This window comes from Dermacentor silvarum, chromosome 9 (genome assembly GCF_013339745.2).
Source record: "Dermacentor silvarum isolate Dsil-2018 chromosome 9, BIME_Dsil_1.4, whole genome shotgun sequence".
NCBI lineage: Eukaryota > Metazoa > Arthropoda > Arachnida > Ixodida > Ixodidae > Dermacentor > Dermacentor silvarum.
In genome coordinates this window covers 41,064,641-41,080,687 of record NC_051162.1, presented here as the reverse complement: position 1 = coordinate 41,080,687, position 16,047 = coordinate 41,064,641, and the positions used below count along the sequence as shown (strand labels likewise).

At 45.5% G+C, this 16,047-nt stretch overlaps 1 protein-coding gene across 3 annotated transcripts in view; it reads left to right on the top strand.

Annotated features, from left to right (window-relative positions):
- The first annotated feature begins 1,496 nt into the window (after positions 1-1,496).
- Positions 1,497-16,047, top strand: part of LOC119465213 (lipase member M-like) — an 84,667-nt gene continuing 70,116 nt past the window's right edge. The window contains exon 1 of one of the 3 annotated variants that reach the window (XM_037726006.2): positions 1,497-1,610. The gene's annotated coding sequence lies outside the window, so the exon portion shown is untranslated. Of the gene's footprint in view, positions 1,611-11,814; positions 12,040-16,047 lie in introns of those variants that run through there. The other 2 variants (XM_049656541.1, XM_049656540.1) reach the window with 2 other exon arrangements.

Below are 16,047 nucleotides of genomic sequence, written 5' to 3'. Positions count from 1 at the left end.
GTCCGTCCGTCCGTCCACGCTTCACTGTTCCTGCGTGTTACACGTGCTGTGCATAGGAACGCATGCGACAAAAATGCAGGTGCTGGGCTGTGGAGGTCGCGTGCTGGGTTGTGATAACGTAAACATTACAATGGTACATAGCCTGAAGAGAGCGCTTGGAGCTGGCGTCTCTGCCACCAGCCGTGGTAGTGAAGCACGCTGTGCTGCCCCGTCCGTATGTCAAACGTCCGAACATTCCTCTCCAGCAGACGAACGCACAAGAGCAGTTTCCCTGCTGACTAGCCGTTGTTGATGAAATGTGCTTCTGTACACTTCTGCCATGATGTGATGGGCCATGTGAGGCAATCATAATGCTCAACCCCCTGAGAGATTATGAACAATGACACACAACAACGCCTCAGGCAAACACGTCTCTCTGTGTGTTTTGTGGACTACGCAGACAAACAACATTGGTGCACACAAGGTAACGTTTAACATTAACACACCACTCTCGCGTTGCACTAAACTCTGAACAATTGACACATTCGCCGCCAACATCACCGCTAATTATCGTCAATCAAAGCAAACAGCATACAAAGCTTCGCTAACATTGATTGCCACAGTGCGTGAGATACGCATTTTTTTCTCTTTTACTGTGTTTGAAAATTCTATGGTGCTTTCAATTTCGCCGACCATCCTGTTGCTTGAGGTTTTGAATCAGCACGAACAGGAATTGCTGATCAATGACCGTTTATATTCTAACGGCTTCTTTTTTGAATTAGTGATCACTAAAGCTTTGAAACCTTTGTTTGATAGTAAATGCTTCATAATGGTTCGGGCGTTAGCTCTTGAAAAGGTAATCATTGTCACAATCTTCATTATCAATAAAATAATTAAAGTCATACTTTCTACGCATATTTCAGGACCACGGCTGCTCCTTGCGGTGCTCATTAATGCTTACCTTGTTCACTGACACCATCATATCGGCTCAAATTTTAGTTGTAATATGCTCTTCCACAGATACAACTAAATTGCGATTTTCTAAGCCCAATGAAGTTGATTAGTAATAACTATTCAACGTTTGTAGCCCATGTTGTAAAGCTTCTAGTAGACCACGCGTTCAAGTTTAACGAGGTTTAAAGTGAGAAAGAATGGCGGGCCCGCCAGTGATCGTCATTCTTAAAGCCATAAATGTGCGAGAACACGTATGAGAACGTCGTTTTAGTTTTTTTTTCAAGTAATTGTCTGCATTCGTTGCCTTGGCCAATATTATAGAAATGAAATAAAGTAGGAAGAATGACATCAATCCTCTGCTCCTCATGTCAAGGTGCAAGCTCTTTTAAAATATTGCGAAAACATCTGCGGCACCTACGGTGGTGACGATAACACGGAGTGCCGCTACGCTGAAAGGAACAGCTGGCGCCGGGGCATCACTGGTAATTTCATGAGCATTTCATGTCCTTCGCTGCAGACTTCGTAATGTTTACTGCACATTTCACTAGTTACAAGGACGCTCCGAGCCTAGCATAGCATGCTGGCATACCAGAAATACTGTCGCAGTTTTTCTTTGCTTCAACTGAGCCTGCGACGGCGAGAACCATTGCTGGCGCAAACAACGCAGCACTTGGCAGGTGCGTGCGTAGATACCCGGAAAACATTTTTACAGGGTGGATTATCCACGGTAAAGAAGCCGCATCAGAATTATAGGTTTGCCTGGTTTTGGTCTGTGCCTGGCACATACCCATTGATGTTATGGCGCAGCCCGCTAAATTTGGCGCGAGAGGCGTTCACTGAAGAGCGGCACACATGAACTGACACATACCCAGTGACCCAAGATGTCATCAAAGAGGTTCATTGGAGACGAGAACATACCGAGTTACAGATACCCAGTCCCGCATCTACAGTGACCTATGTCGGCATGAAAGAGGTCCGTTGAAGAGTGGCACGTAGGTACACATGAGAGAGTTTTAGCGTGTCCGGTATTCCACTAAACGGGCCGCATATCGGATGAGCAGGCATGCAGACACGAGTGGCCGTAACCGTAGTGCCTCCTGAGAGCGCAGAACCCAAACCAGACGAACACAGAACTAATATTGCAGTAAACAGGTGTGTTCTACTTGGGTACTCTTGTAAATTTCTGCAGAGGGGTAGTCGTGAACACGATTACGCCACTGCCGAAATATATACCATCAGCGAAGTAGCACAGGCTTGTTAAATATTAGTTAGCTCCGTGTTTGTCAGGTCAACGCCTCCTATAAAGACTATGCCTGGAAAATGAGCCGCGAACTCGCTGCCCTACCCTCGGATTTTAGATGCGAAGCATCTTATGGTCGGGGCTATGTCACTCCCTCCCCCCTCCATCCATCCATCCGCCGTGCGGCGTCCACACCCCTACTGCGCATGCGCATCCTCCTCCCCCTCATCTCCTCTCCTTGTCTCCTCTCCTCCCTCCTCCCCCTCCTCTCCTTGTCTCATCTCTCCGACGCTCTTCTCCTCTCCGGATTGCGCAACGAATAGCAACACCTGCGGCTACGCGCGCGATAATACGAAGCAGCTAAGGTTAGAGGCGCGACGGTAGGCGCCCCAGAGGCACCGGCAACAGTCACCGACGCCGCGCGCGTTCGGTGCGAACGCGGGCACAACGCCGACGGCGTCGACAACAGTTCTGGGCGTTGCTGGTGCTGCTGCATGTCCAAGTTTATACAGCTGATAAAACTACCTTGAGTCGACCCCATGGCTGCGAAGCAGCCATGGGGTCGAAGGAAGGAAGGAAGATGGTGTAATTTTTTCTCTCTCCCACCGGTAGGGAGGCGAGCGCCTCTGACGGGCGATCCTTGTATACATGCCGGCGCGCTGCGGCCGGGAGCCGAGCAGCTGGCTAGTCGCGAGCAGGCGACACCTTGCCGACCGCGCGTGGTCACCACTGCTATATGCAGACGATGACACTCAAGTGGTTTCTTTATCGCTGTTCTGACATCATGCGAGTCACCTTACGGGGCTTTTTGTCACTGGTCAGTTTGTTTTAGTACAAAAATTTGCTGGAGAGCTGCAAATTTCCACGCGGCGTCAGCGACGCTGAAACCTACGCCGGCGTTTTTTTTTTTTTTTCAGGGACGCCGGCGCGAGCTCGCGCTCTCCGCCGGCGGACAGCGCGCTGCTGGCTGCTCCCGGCTACGCCATTGGCTACGCCGATGGTGTCACATGATCAGGCGGTAGGTAGGCGAGTGCTCTCGTACAGCACCTGGTCACAACACGCGGCAGGGAGCTCTCTATGGGAAAAAGAGCGACGTTCCAGGCATTGTTTATTTAAGAGGCGTTGGTCTGGTTTACTGCTACGCCACCAGGTTGTTGCACCGTGCAGGCCACTCACGCTTGCGCCTCAGCCCATCCAGAAAAAAATGCCCAGTCCGCCTGCGTTTTGCGCAATGCCAAAGGCGCTAAAACTCTGTAGCCACATACTCCGTGACCCACGTTCGTCCGATGGTTCGTTTCGAACCCTGTTACTTCAACACAGAAGCCCGATCTACTAACCATTCGACCTCGGACTACTCAGTGACCCGGGTAGACGGTAAAACGGTTGTATACATGCATACTTAGCTCCCGAGAAGTGCGTGAAGTAGAGCGGGGCAGATGATGTAATGGGCAGGGTAGATAACCGGTGGTGTCTTAGAGTTATAGAATGGGTACCAAGAGAAGGGAAGCACAATCGAGGATGGCAAAGAATTAGGGGGTACGATGAAATTATGAAGCCTGCAGGCATAACTTTGACTAAGCTAGCACAAGAAGGGGGTTTTTCGATACCTGTGTGAAAGACATTCGTATTTCATAGGACTTACAAAGTGATGATGATGATGATGATGATATGTGTTTTTTTGTGGCGCAAGGGCCAGGTATGGCCAAAGAGCGCCATGACTGATAATGTTGTGTTAAGCGCTGATTGATTAGTTGCTATGATAGGATGTAACATGGCTGTAAAGTGACCTAAAATCAATCGCTATCGTAGAAGCGTAAAACAATATATAGTATAAAGTTATGACAGTGATATGGGGAGTGGACGATGGGTACAGTGCGAATGACAAGTGATCATGATGCTAAAATGCAAGAATATGGAAATGGCAGGTATGCCTCCTTAAGGCCTTTGATCGCAGAAGCTGTGAGGCAGGTGCTTTCTTCAATGCAGCTACCGCAGCAGCAACCTCTGTTAAGAGGCCGTGCTATACGGATTTCCTGGGGCTATCACATGAAAACTGTGTACACCTTTTAAAATTCAAACAAAGATTGATATTTAAAGAGAGATTCTATACCTAAGATCATTAGAGGATGAAGTGGAATTTGCATGTCGGTGTGGTAATGGAAAATGCTTTTTCCTATTAGCGTTTAATTCAGTGCATTGCAACGGGATGTGAAGCACGGTAAGTGGCTCACCACATTTATCACACGTGGGTGGATCACCACCGGACAAGAGGTAAGCGTGTGTACTGTATGTGTGTCCTATCCTAAGTCTGCAAAGTGTTACTTCTGTGCGGCGGTTCTTTGATACCGGCGGCCAGTTGCCAAGATACGCCTTGATAACATGTAGTTTATTTTCTGTTTCTTTATCCCACAACCGCTGCCAGTAAGCCCTGAGCTTTTTCTTTAGGGCGGGCTTGAGGTCCATTACAGGGACAGTCGTGGAAGAGTTGGCAACGTTCGCGTGGACGGATGTGGCTAGCTGGTCAGCCAATACGTTTCCTTCAATCTGCCGGTGCCCCGGCGCCCAGCATACCACGATAGGTTGCTTGGACGCATAGGTGGTGCATAGTATTGAGTAAAGGGATAGAATTACAGGGGTTTTATATTGTTTGACAGTTTTTAAAACGTTTACGACGCTCAAAGAGTCTGTGTACATAACTGCCTTTGGGATAATTAAATCTTTAATGTGTTTAACGGCGGCCAATATCGCGTGGGCCTCTGCTGTGAAAATACTTGTGTTAGGGTGCAGAACACCGGCATCCGAAAATTATGGACCGACCGCTGCGTAAGACGCGCCAGAATTACACTTCGATGCATCTGTAAAAAATTCAGGAGAGGAGTATTTGGGCTGTAGTTCGAAGAAGTACATTCGGATATGCGCGACAGGTTTGTAATAGCTACGAAAGATGTGTCACAGTGTATGAGTTGCCACTGCCACGGCGGGGGCCGTATAGCAGGGGGCATAATGTGGTATTCAAAGAGCGGAACCCTTGTTTCTTATCTATGTCTCCAACACGCAGTGAGAAAGTCTGTGCCACTCTGGGCTGGTTGCGAAAAAGTTGAGAATTGGACAAATCATTTATGGTGGAATACACGGGCTGCTCACTGTTTGCGTTCACTCTCAGAAAATACATGAAAGACGAATATGTTCTCTGCAGATGAAGCGACCACTCATCCGATTCAACGTAAAGGCTTTCCACTGGGCTTGTTCTAAAGGCGCCTGTGGACAGACGAATGCCTAAGTGGTGGACAGGGTCCAGCATCTTCAGAGCAGTTGGAGTAGCCGACTGGTACACTATGGCTCCATAGTCTAGTCGTGTGCGTATGAGGCTTTTATACAAGTTCATAATACATTTTCTATCACTACCCCAGGTTGTGCGTGACAGCACCTTTAAGATATTCATTGTTTTCATACATTTGTATTTAGGATACTTTATGTGCTGTACAAAGGTTAATTTTGCGTCTAAAATTATGCCTAAAAATTGATGTTCCCTGTTTACAGGCAGACGCTCACCCTGCAACACAATTTCAAGATCAGGGTGCAGGCCTCTTTTTCTAGAGAAAACTACACAGGTGCTTTTTTGTGGGTTCAGTCTGAACCCGTTCTCATCAGCCCATTTGGAGACCTTGTTGAGACCAAGCTGGACCTTTCGCTCACAGATTGCGAGGGAACTTGATTGAAATCCGATCTGCACATCGTCAACACATGTTGAATAGAAGATCTTACGTGGTATGTGTAGGCGAAGAGAATTCATTTTTACTATAAAGAGCGTGCAGCTGAGCACCCCGCCCTGCGGCAATCCAGTTTCCTGTACAAATTTCCGTGACAACACATTGCCCACTCGAACACGGAATGCACGATTAGACAGATAACTCTCGATAACATTGAACATATTACCGCGTATGCCTAAGTGTGAGAGGTCTCTCAATATCCCAAACCGCCACCTAGTATCATAGTCTTTCTCCATATCAAGGAATACAGGTAAGAAAAACTGCTTATGAACAAAAGCTTCACGGATACGTGCCTCGATATGTATGAGGTGGTCACTGGTGGATTGGCCCTCCCAAAATCCGCACTGGTATGGGTCGAGCAATTTATTTGATTCGAGGAAGTGTAGTAAGCGACATTTAATCATTTTTTCAAATACTTTGCAGAGGCAGCTTGTTAAAGTTATAGGTCTCTAACTTGATACAGAGGAAGGATCCTTTCCGTGCTTCAGAATTGGAATTATAATAGCCTCCTTCCAAACAGAGCGGGTCTCGCCGGAAAACCAGATAACGTTGTAGAGAGAAAGGAGAGTTTTTTGTGTTTCGGAGGGTAGTTGTTTCACCATATCATATATTATGCGGTCTGAACCTGGGGTGGACGTATTACAACAGTTCAGTGCGGCCTGCATTTCCGCTATGCAGAATGGTTCATTGTACGCCTCACTTCTTGCACATTTTCTTTCTAACTTTTGTTGCTCTATTCGCGTTTTGTACTTTCGGAAGGTTTCGGAGTAGTGTGAAGAGCTCGATATGTGTTCAAAATGTGCACCAAGAAAGTTTGCTTGATCTTCCAGGCTTTCTCCGTGGCTGTTTACTAAAGGCAGGGAATACGTTTGTTGCCCGTTAATTTCCTTTACTCTCTTCCAGACTTTTCTCTCATCTGTATACGAGTTTACGCTTGATATAAACTTTGCCCAACTCTCTCGTCTTGCTTGTCCTTGCGTTCTCCTTGCCTGGGATTTGACATGATTAAAGTTTTCCAGGTTTTCTGCTATTAGAGAATCGCGAAGCAGCGCCCACGCTTTGTTCTGGTTCCTCCGTGCTTGCCTACAGGCATCGTTCCACCAGGGAACACGCCGCTGGGTGCCCATGCCGCTCGCTAGAGTAATACATTTACAGGCGGCATCAAGTATAAAGCTGTAAAATATGTAACCGCATCATCTATGGTTAGACCAGACATCTCAGTCCACGTCATGTAAGAGTTCGGTACCGTTCCCAATCGGCTGAGTCAACCTTCCACCGAGGGACCTGCGGGGGAAATTGATCTTGTTTCGGCGTACTCAAGATTATTGGGAAGTGGTCACTCCCATACGGGTTATTCCATTTAAAATAGAGTAAAAGCGTCGGCGATAAAATGCTAAGATCTATGGCAAAGTATGACTTGTTAGCCAGGTGAAAATACGTGGGCTCCTTCGCATTCAAAAGACATGCTCCAGAGGAAAAAAACAGCTGTTCAATAACGCGACCTCGCGCATCACAGCGTGAATCGTCCCAGAAACTACTGTGTGCATTAAAATCACCAAGAATCAGATATGAGTCTGGGAGCTCATCTATTAATGATTCTAGGTCGCGTCTGTGAAGGTGATAATGTGGTGGTATATACAACGAGCAGATGGTAACGAGTTTATTTAAAAGAACGGCTCGAACGGCCACTGCCTCAAGAGCCGTTTGGAGCTTCAAATGCTGACACGCTACACTTCTATCAGCAATGATGGCTACACCGCCAGATGATGCGACAGCATCCTCGCGGTCTTTCCGGAAAGTCATGTATTGTCGGAGGAAGTTGGTGTGTTTGGAAATTAGATGTGTTTCTTGCACAAACAGGACCTTAGGATTAAACTTACAGAAAATTTCTTGCACGTCATCTAGGTTTCTTAATAGTCCTCGAATATTCCACTGTATGATGTTGTCCATGTTGAAAAAAATGTGATGTGTGTCTCAAAAGGAAGGAGAGTGACGTACCTTACAGAGCCTTGGTTAGGCCCTGTAATTGGTGTTTTGTGTTTTTTGGAGCGGTCAAGAGAACCTCGCTGCTCCTTCGACACTACTAGCGCCGTTTGGCGTGGACTGGTGTCCATAGCCTCTTGCGAGACACTGGACACCCGCTCCAGAGAACGATGTGCGCGTCGCGTAGACTTCGTCTCGAGCGACGAAGTCTTCGTCCCCACCGGACCGGAGGTCGACAGGACCCCTGTGGCCTCTGCGGTGCCCTGGCTGCTGCCGGATCTTGTAAAGGCCACTGGTGTGGACAATTTGAGAGATGGCAGGGCAGCGTTGGCTGCTCCCACCTTAGGGGCGGGTGGCGTTAGCCTCGGCACGCGAGGCGTGGTCCGGGATGCCGCCCGAGGCCGTTGTGGTGCCGCCCCCCGTTGCACCACTCCGGCGAAAGATGTTTTGAGCAAGAATAACGAAGAAATATGTTGTGGTGCTTCACGGAATGTTATGTTCTCCTTCACTTTTACAGTAATTATTTCTTTTTCTTTCTTCCGGGCTGGACAAGCTTTGGAGTATGAAGGGTGACTGCCATCGCAGTTTGCACAATGTACCTCGTCATTATTGCAATCGTCAGAAGAGTGACCGGTTGTGCCGCACTTTGCGCACATAAGCTGTCCTCGGCAGCTCTGGGATGCGTGACCAAATCTTTGACATTTGAAGCAACTTCGCGGGTTCGGAATGTAAGGTCGAACATGAAGTTTTACGTAGCTGGTTTCAATAGTCTCGGGTAAAGTAGTTGAACTGAAAGTGAGTATGAAATGCTTTGTTGGGATTTCGTTGTCATTCCGTCTGATTGTGATGCGCTGCACATAGATTACCCCTTGGTCCTTCCATCAATCCAGGAGTTCTTTTTCATTCAATGTCATTAAGTCTTCGTCTTTGACTGTGTTCATAGTTCGATGTGCGCTCACAGAAACAGGGATGTTACCAAAGACTACGAGGTGTGCAAGTCTGTTGAATTGTTCCTTGTCTTTTAGTTCGAGGAGCAAATCTCTTGCCATCTTTGTTGCCTTATAACCAGTTCCAGTGGTCTCTTTTAGGCACTTGACCACAAGAAATGGTGAAATTGCTCTAGCTTTTGTTGATGATTGGTCACAGTGAAGGATATGGAATTTTTGGAAAGTTTCTTTGTTCTTGGGCCAGAATAGCGAGGTTGCGTCGGTGCGTACCTTTTCGAGGCACGATCGGTTGAGAAAGGGTTCGAGGATCCCATGGAAAGACATTATTTATTCGGCAACGGCGTCTGCCCCCCCCCCCCCCCCGGAGCCCAACAAAGGGACGTGGAAGAAATGAAAACAGGTCTGCACAGCACCAGCAGTATGCCGTTACTATAACCCAATATGGTATACCCAAGGTAGGACAGCCACACCAGGCTAACCCTTGCCGCCAGGAAAAGTCGAAGTGAATGGAAACAATAAACAGGACAGGACAGATTAAAAGTGGAAGGGAAAGACGAAAATGAGGGTAGAGAGAGATAAGAAAAGACGACTACCAGTTTCCCCCGGGCGGGTCAGTCCGGGGGTGCCGTCTACGTGAAGCAGAGGCCAAAGAGGTGTGTTGCCTCCACCGAGGGACCGTAACGGTCCAAACACTCGGCATTGGCTCAACCCCCAGGATCCCCTTTTCCCCGGACACGGCTAAGCCGCGCACGGTTACACGCGGGAGGGTCCAACCCTCGTGTGCTCGGGTACGTGGTGTCGCAACACACCAAACGCCTGCTGACGCAGACGCCCCTGCGGGGGACTTACAAAGGGGGCTGATGATGGTTATGCTGATGCTCACGTTAGCCTCTGATCTTGGCTGTCTCTCTTTAGACATACTAAGCATATCTACGTGACAAACATACTTGTGGTACTGCATACGAAGTTCATCGTCCATTCATTCTTCGTTTGCGTTACAAGCAATGGCTGCTTTTTGCGTAGGTAGCTTACTGCTCTTGTTGGGATTATCCTAGAGAGAGGCTTTGGTGACCTGCTCTGTATTTAGAGCATTTCCCGCGCCGTTGTTTTCTTAAATGCGAAGGATTTCTTGGCAAACATTTGCCACTTTGGCAGTATCTATCTATCTATCTATCTATCTATCTATCTATCTATCTATCTATCTATCTATCTATCTATCTATCTATCTATCTATCAAACTACCTATCTATCTGCCTATCTATCTAGCCGCCTACGTTTTGGTACTCTCATGGTCATTTCGTTAACTTGGTATGTACCAAAATTGGCATAGCATGATAAGAGTGCATGACGAACATAAATAATAGGTCGTCATGACATGAATATCATGATGCGTGTCATGTAGGTCATGAAACAGCCGCCTACACCTTGGTGCTCTAGTGGTCGTTTCGTTAATTTGGTAGGTGCCCCGCACACTGCTTCGTATGATATCAATTCGCACAGGGCGTGGTATCTGCCGGTTCTTTTTTTCTTGTAGCTTCTCCATGAAAACTAATACTTTTTTTCTGTTTTACTAAATTCTGTGGTGATTCGCAATATTCCCGATAATACTGTTGCTCGGGGGTATTAATCAGCACGAACAGGAATAGCTGATGAACGACAACGACAAGCTTCTTTTCTGAGTTCGAGATCACTAAAGCTCTGAAAACATTGTATGTTGTAAGTGCTTTGAAATTATCTGGGAGTAAGCTCCAGAAAAGGTAATCGCCGTCATGATCTTCATTATCAATAAAATAATTCAAGTCATACTTTCTATGTCCATTTCAGGATTACGGCTGCGCCTAGCGATGTTCGATATTACTTACCTTGTGTTTACTGACGCCATCATATTGTTCCAAATTTTAGTTCGAATATGCTCTTCCACAGAGACACCTGGATTGAGATTTTCTTAAGCCTAATGAAGTTTATTAGTAATGGTCCAACGTTTGCAGCCTATGCTGTAAAGCTTCCGGCAGACCACGCGTTCAAGTTTAACGAGATTTGAAAAGAAAATGAGAAAAAAATCACGCGCCACTCCACTGCTGTGAAGGTTGATTACCAGCAAAGCAGTTTAGCACACGTCATGGAGGTGACACATAATTTAGATTGATTTAGATATGAGCAAATTAATTCTTTTAGCGGCGACGGCGGCCATACCGAAGGACACACGCACAGCACTTTTATTTTGATCAGTGGTCTTCATCAGCGGCATACATTCGCGTTGTAGACTACCGCCACCTCGGGGAGCCGGGAAAACTAGGAACGCAAGCGCTTGGAATGACGACAAAGGGAGGGCGGTGCAAGCGTACACATGGCTAATGCGAGTCTCACAACGGAAAATGTTTGAGAAACCCTTGTTATCTACCTGAGAGTCCACTGATATTGAAAATGGTGCCCATTGATAACTAATCTACTGAAAATGCATATCCAAGTGATGAGACCTATAAGCTTTTGCGTAGAATGAAGCGATATTTCATCATATTCGGGAGCTGAGTTTTTGCTCACGCAGGTTTGTACGGTCACGAAAAATGCACGAAACCATAGCATGTGGGTCCTCCAGTGATCCTGATTCTTAAAGCCATAGATGGGCGAGAACACGTATAAGAACGTCGTTTTCGTTTTGTTCCCAATTATTGTCTGCATTCGTACCGTTTTGGCAATATTAAGTGAAACTTAGTGGGAAGAAGCAAATGACGCCATTCATCTCCACCTGATGTCGTGGTCCACTCTCTTTTCAACTATTTAGAAAAAAAAACAGCGTCACCTATATGGTGGTAAAGATAAGACGGAGTGCCGTTACGCGGAAACAAAACAGGTGGCGCCGGTGTGTCACTGGTTTGCATGAGCATTTCATTCCCTTCGCTGCGCACTTCCTAATGTTTACCGCGCATTTCACAGGTTCCAGGAACACTCCGGCTTTGGTGTAGCATGCTGGAATTCCATAAATATCACCGCAGTTTTCCTGTGCTTTCAAATGAGCTTGCGGCAGCGAAAACCACTGCTGGCTAAAACAACGCAGCACTTGCTAGGTACGTGCGTAGATACTCGGAAAACTTTTTACAGGGACGTTTATGTACCGTAAAGAAGCCACATCAAATTTATAGGTTTGTCTGGTTTCCTTCTGTGCCTGGTGAGTTTTACTGAATTTACTGACAGACCCGTCACTATATTTGAGCGTAGTGCAATATTGTGCGTCAATACAGGGAAGTGTTTGAAGTAACTCTCAGAGCCATTTGCCAAGAAAAACTTGTAAACAACATTCTCGTGTCCATATCAGTTTGCGTTCTATTTATTGCCATCCTCTGACCTGAGTGTAAAGAGTCGTAAAATTCGGCGCGATAGACTTTGCGCCTGAGTGAAGGTAAGGCTGCGCTCACCACATACCAGAGGAAACTGAAAGCGATAAAGACCCGCCGTAGTTGCTTAGTGGCTATGTTGTTGGGCTGCTCAGCACGAGGTCGCGGGATCGAATCCCGGCTACGACGGATGCATTTCGATGGGGGCGAAATGCGAAAACACCTGTGCAAATTAACTTAGGTGTACGTTAACGAACCCCAGGTGGTCCAAATTATTCCTTACACCCACTACGGCATTCCTCATAATCAGATCGTGGTTATGGCACTTAAGATCCCAAATTATAAATTTAAAGTTATAAAGAAAGGGCAGTGTGAAATTCAGTTTTGAAAGATGTATCAGCAATACTTTTTTATCTTTTAAAAGAAAGCGACCTTTATACAATAAATATTTAGCTAATCTAATCTCTCTAATAAATCTTTATCTAATAAAGTTTTAGCGATCTTTCTTCAAAGGTAGACCACTGTGTTTCCACAGCACCTAGATAAGACGCATTCTTATGAATTATGAATTCTTATGACAGATAAGAAGCTTCTATCAATGTACTTTTCCAAGCGAGGAAATCTTCGCTTTTTTCCCCAGTAAACTTTCGGTACTAAATGCGGAAACTGCTTTATTTTTGGTATTTTTTGCATTTTTTCATGGTACTATAGCGCACAGACGGTATACTTATCAAGATCAAGTGAACGTATTTGGAAGTCATTGATAATGTTTGTGCATTTCTTTCACACGTTGAGGCTGGCTCACTTGGTCGGGCACTGGTAAACAGCGCTCACTGAACTTGGAACAAACGGATTCCTTCGGTTCATCATACAAATTTGTCTAGACATGTTTCGGCCATTTTCTGGTTTTCCGTCCTAGAAGGGACAGACGCGGCCAACTTTGTTCAGACAAGCAAAACCACGCGGACCCTGAACCTTTTTTCCTGCATTCTTTAGCTCCATGCATAACACCGTGTACGTACAGTACCACAGCAGACTTATCGGGCTTGTTTTCTTCTGGGCAGCTATTGCTGCTCTGTTTCACTTGTTTTTTAATACTTTGCTACAAGCAAACAAGATCACGTCTTTTTCGTATTTCCGCACCCCTACGTCGTGAGATCTACCTATTCAAGCTAGCCCCCATGTTGTGAAGCACGGTTTCTTTAGTGATAAAGACAAACGGGATAGCTGTCTTATTTCGCGAACTTTCTCGCTGATAACCAACCAGGCATTTTAATTTCGGACAAAGAAGGGCACTTCGTTGTCGGGTCTGAAAGCACGTTCTCAGAGAAGAGTATGTTGGCAGGAAAAAAGAATTCTAAACTTTCGAAACGTTACACAGGGGATGTAAATGAAGAAGCGTTAGTCTGTTGAATCACCGCAATCTGCTGCCAAAACGTCAACAAAACATAAGCTTGAGCGTTTTTTTTTATCATTAAGAAGCATAAAGAAGCATGCAATTCCGTGCTTTTGTTACCGAACGAGGCACTTCGCAGCGAGCGGTTTCAAACTTCTTGCACAAACATCTCTAAGGATTAAGTATCGTACATTTCTTGCTCGTGAGCCCAGTAGGCTGCTGCGGTGGTGTTGAACTTTCCTTTCTCCATCATAAAGCTGTTTAAAGTATGGTAAAGATGTCATATATAGGCTAATGATGAACATAAATTTGGGCGTAGTTTCAAAATCTCAGTATAAATTTCAACGCGATAGTCGTAAGGGCCAAGTAAGGGCGTTAAGTGGGAGGCTATACCAGGCCTTTTTATAATCAGTTATTTTGTGGTTTCACTGTGCGATGCACAAGGTCCCCGCTTCAAGCTCCGCAGTGACTACACTGGTTTCACTGCATAGGCAAATGAGATCACGAACGAGAAGAGTAAGGTGAATAGCGAGCCTCAGTTCTTTGCTGAATGCAAATATTCTAGGCCAACAGACAAAGAATCCAAGGAAAACACAAGGGAAATAACCAGGCACTGGTGAATATTCAAAGATTCGTATACGAATCAAAAAATACGCTAGCGTTAAAAACTAACTATTCGTTATTTTCGAACAATCAAAGCTAAGCAAACATTTCGCGACAACTAACTGTTAAAGTCTGGCTACTGCTCTCTGTCTGCTATACAATGTATCGCAAGCTATCAGGAGGGACACAAAGACAAAGCATTTCCCAAGTAATGCAGAAACAAAATGTGTTATTAAAGCTTTGTTTATGGTTTCATGGCGGCAGGCTACATGACAACCTCCGATTTTTGCTTGTCTGTCAATTAGTACGTTTTTGGCGCTATAGTCATGGAGCAGTTTTATGTTTTGCCCTAAAACCAGCAATGTTTTCCTTGAAACGGGTCTTTCTAATTTTGTCTAGGGCACATGCTTCTTTGAAAGGTTATTTCCAGCAACCATTTTTTCAGCGTTTTAAGAGAGGAAGTCATACAGCCGCAATTCATTGTTGAAAATATTGTTTGCAACCAGTCTCTTGAAATGTTGGGAGGCTATTTGTGCAGTTCTTTCTGACAATTAGTGATATTGCGTGTAACACTGATCCTTGGTACCTATAGCTATTTTTTGTGATAGGCCTTACGGGTGTGATACGTAATTATAGCTAAATAAATATTCCTGTTGGAAATATCAGCGTCTTTGTTTCACTATTAAATATTTCATTCGATATTCGATACTTATTATTTGTATTCGATTTGTATTGGAAAATGTTTATATTGGCCCACCTCTAGAAATAACCTGTTTATTTAATTGAAATCTGGAAATCAGGAGCTTCCAGGAAATGAAAGTAAACATAAAAACACACCTTTTCACTGGTGGGAACCCAACCAATATGTTTCGAATTATGCCTTTTATACTCTACTAGTTCAGCTACGCGGTGACCGTTCTTGCGTCTAGTTTCTTGGGTATTTTTCTAGGCGTAGTAAATCGAGCCATGATAGTGTTAGTCAGTGTCACCACTGCGGCGGCAGGCGTAGAGCATGCTTTTTTACCGCAGTCGTCACAAAGTACGTGAACTTTAGAGATCCCGCTGGGGTTGCTCAGCGGCTATGGTGTTGGGCTGCTAAGCACAAGGTCGTGGGGTCAAATCCCGGCCACGGCGACCGCATTTCGATGGGGTTGGAATGCAAGAACGCCCGTGTCGCATGCATTGATGGCAAGTTATAGATCCCCTGGTGGTCGAAATTAATCCGGACTCCCCCACTACGGTGTGCCTCATAATCAATTCGTGACTTTGGCCCGTAAGACCCCAGAATTCAACTTAGGAGAACGCAACCTACCAACAAGCTCTGTTATAGCACGTCACGGCATTCGAAGCCCTCGTTACGCAATCAACGAGATTAATAGGGAGAGCTTCTGAGGTCGATATTTGCTAATTACAACTACTATACGCCAAAATACCATCAGGCCGAGAAAAAATTGCGGGAATTAGGTATGTTATTTAATTGCAATGAAGGAATGAAATGGTAAAGGGAAATGAAAGTAGACACAAGATTAACAAATTGCAACTGAAACAATAAAAATTATATTAAAATCACGTCGTTTTTTGAAGAAGACACACTATTCTAAGCTTGCGCACACATGCATTAACTTTTTGCAAAGTAAGCATGATTTCAAGTAATTTATCGCACTTATCATGCGCTGAAAAGCACGAATATAAAGTCCAAGGGCTGCACCGGTATATTTTTTCTGGGTAACCTCATTCGTTATTCCACTGAACAGCTGTTCCGAGTAAACATGCGCATTTTGTCAGAGCTATACAGAGTTGGCAACTTGAGCAAGAAAAAAGAAGCTCTCATAGGGACGGAACA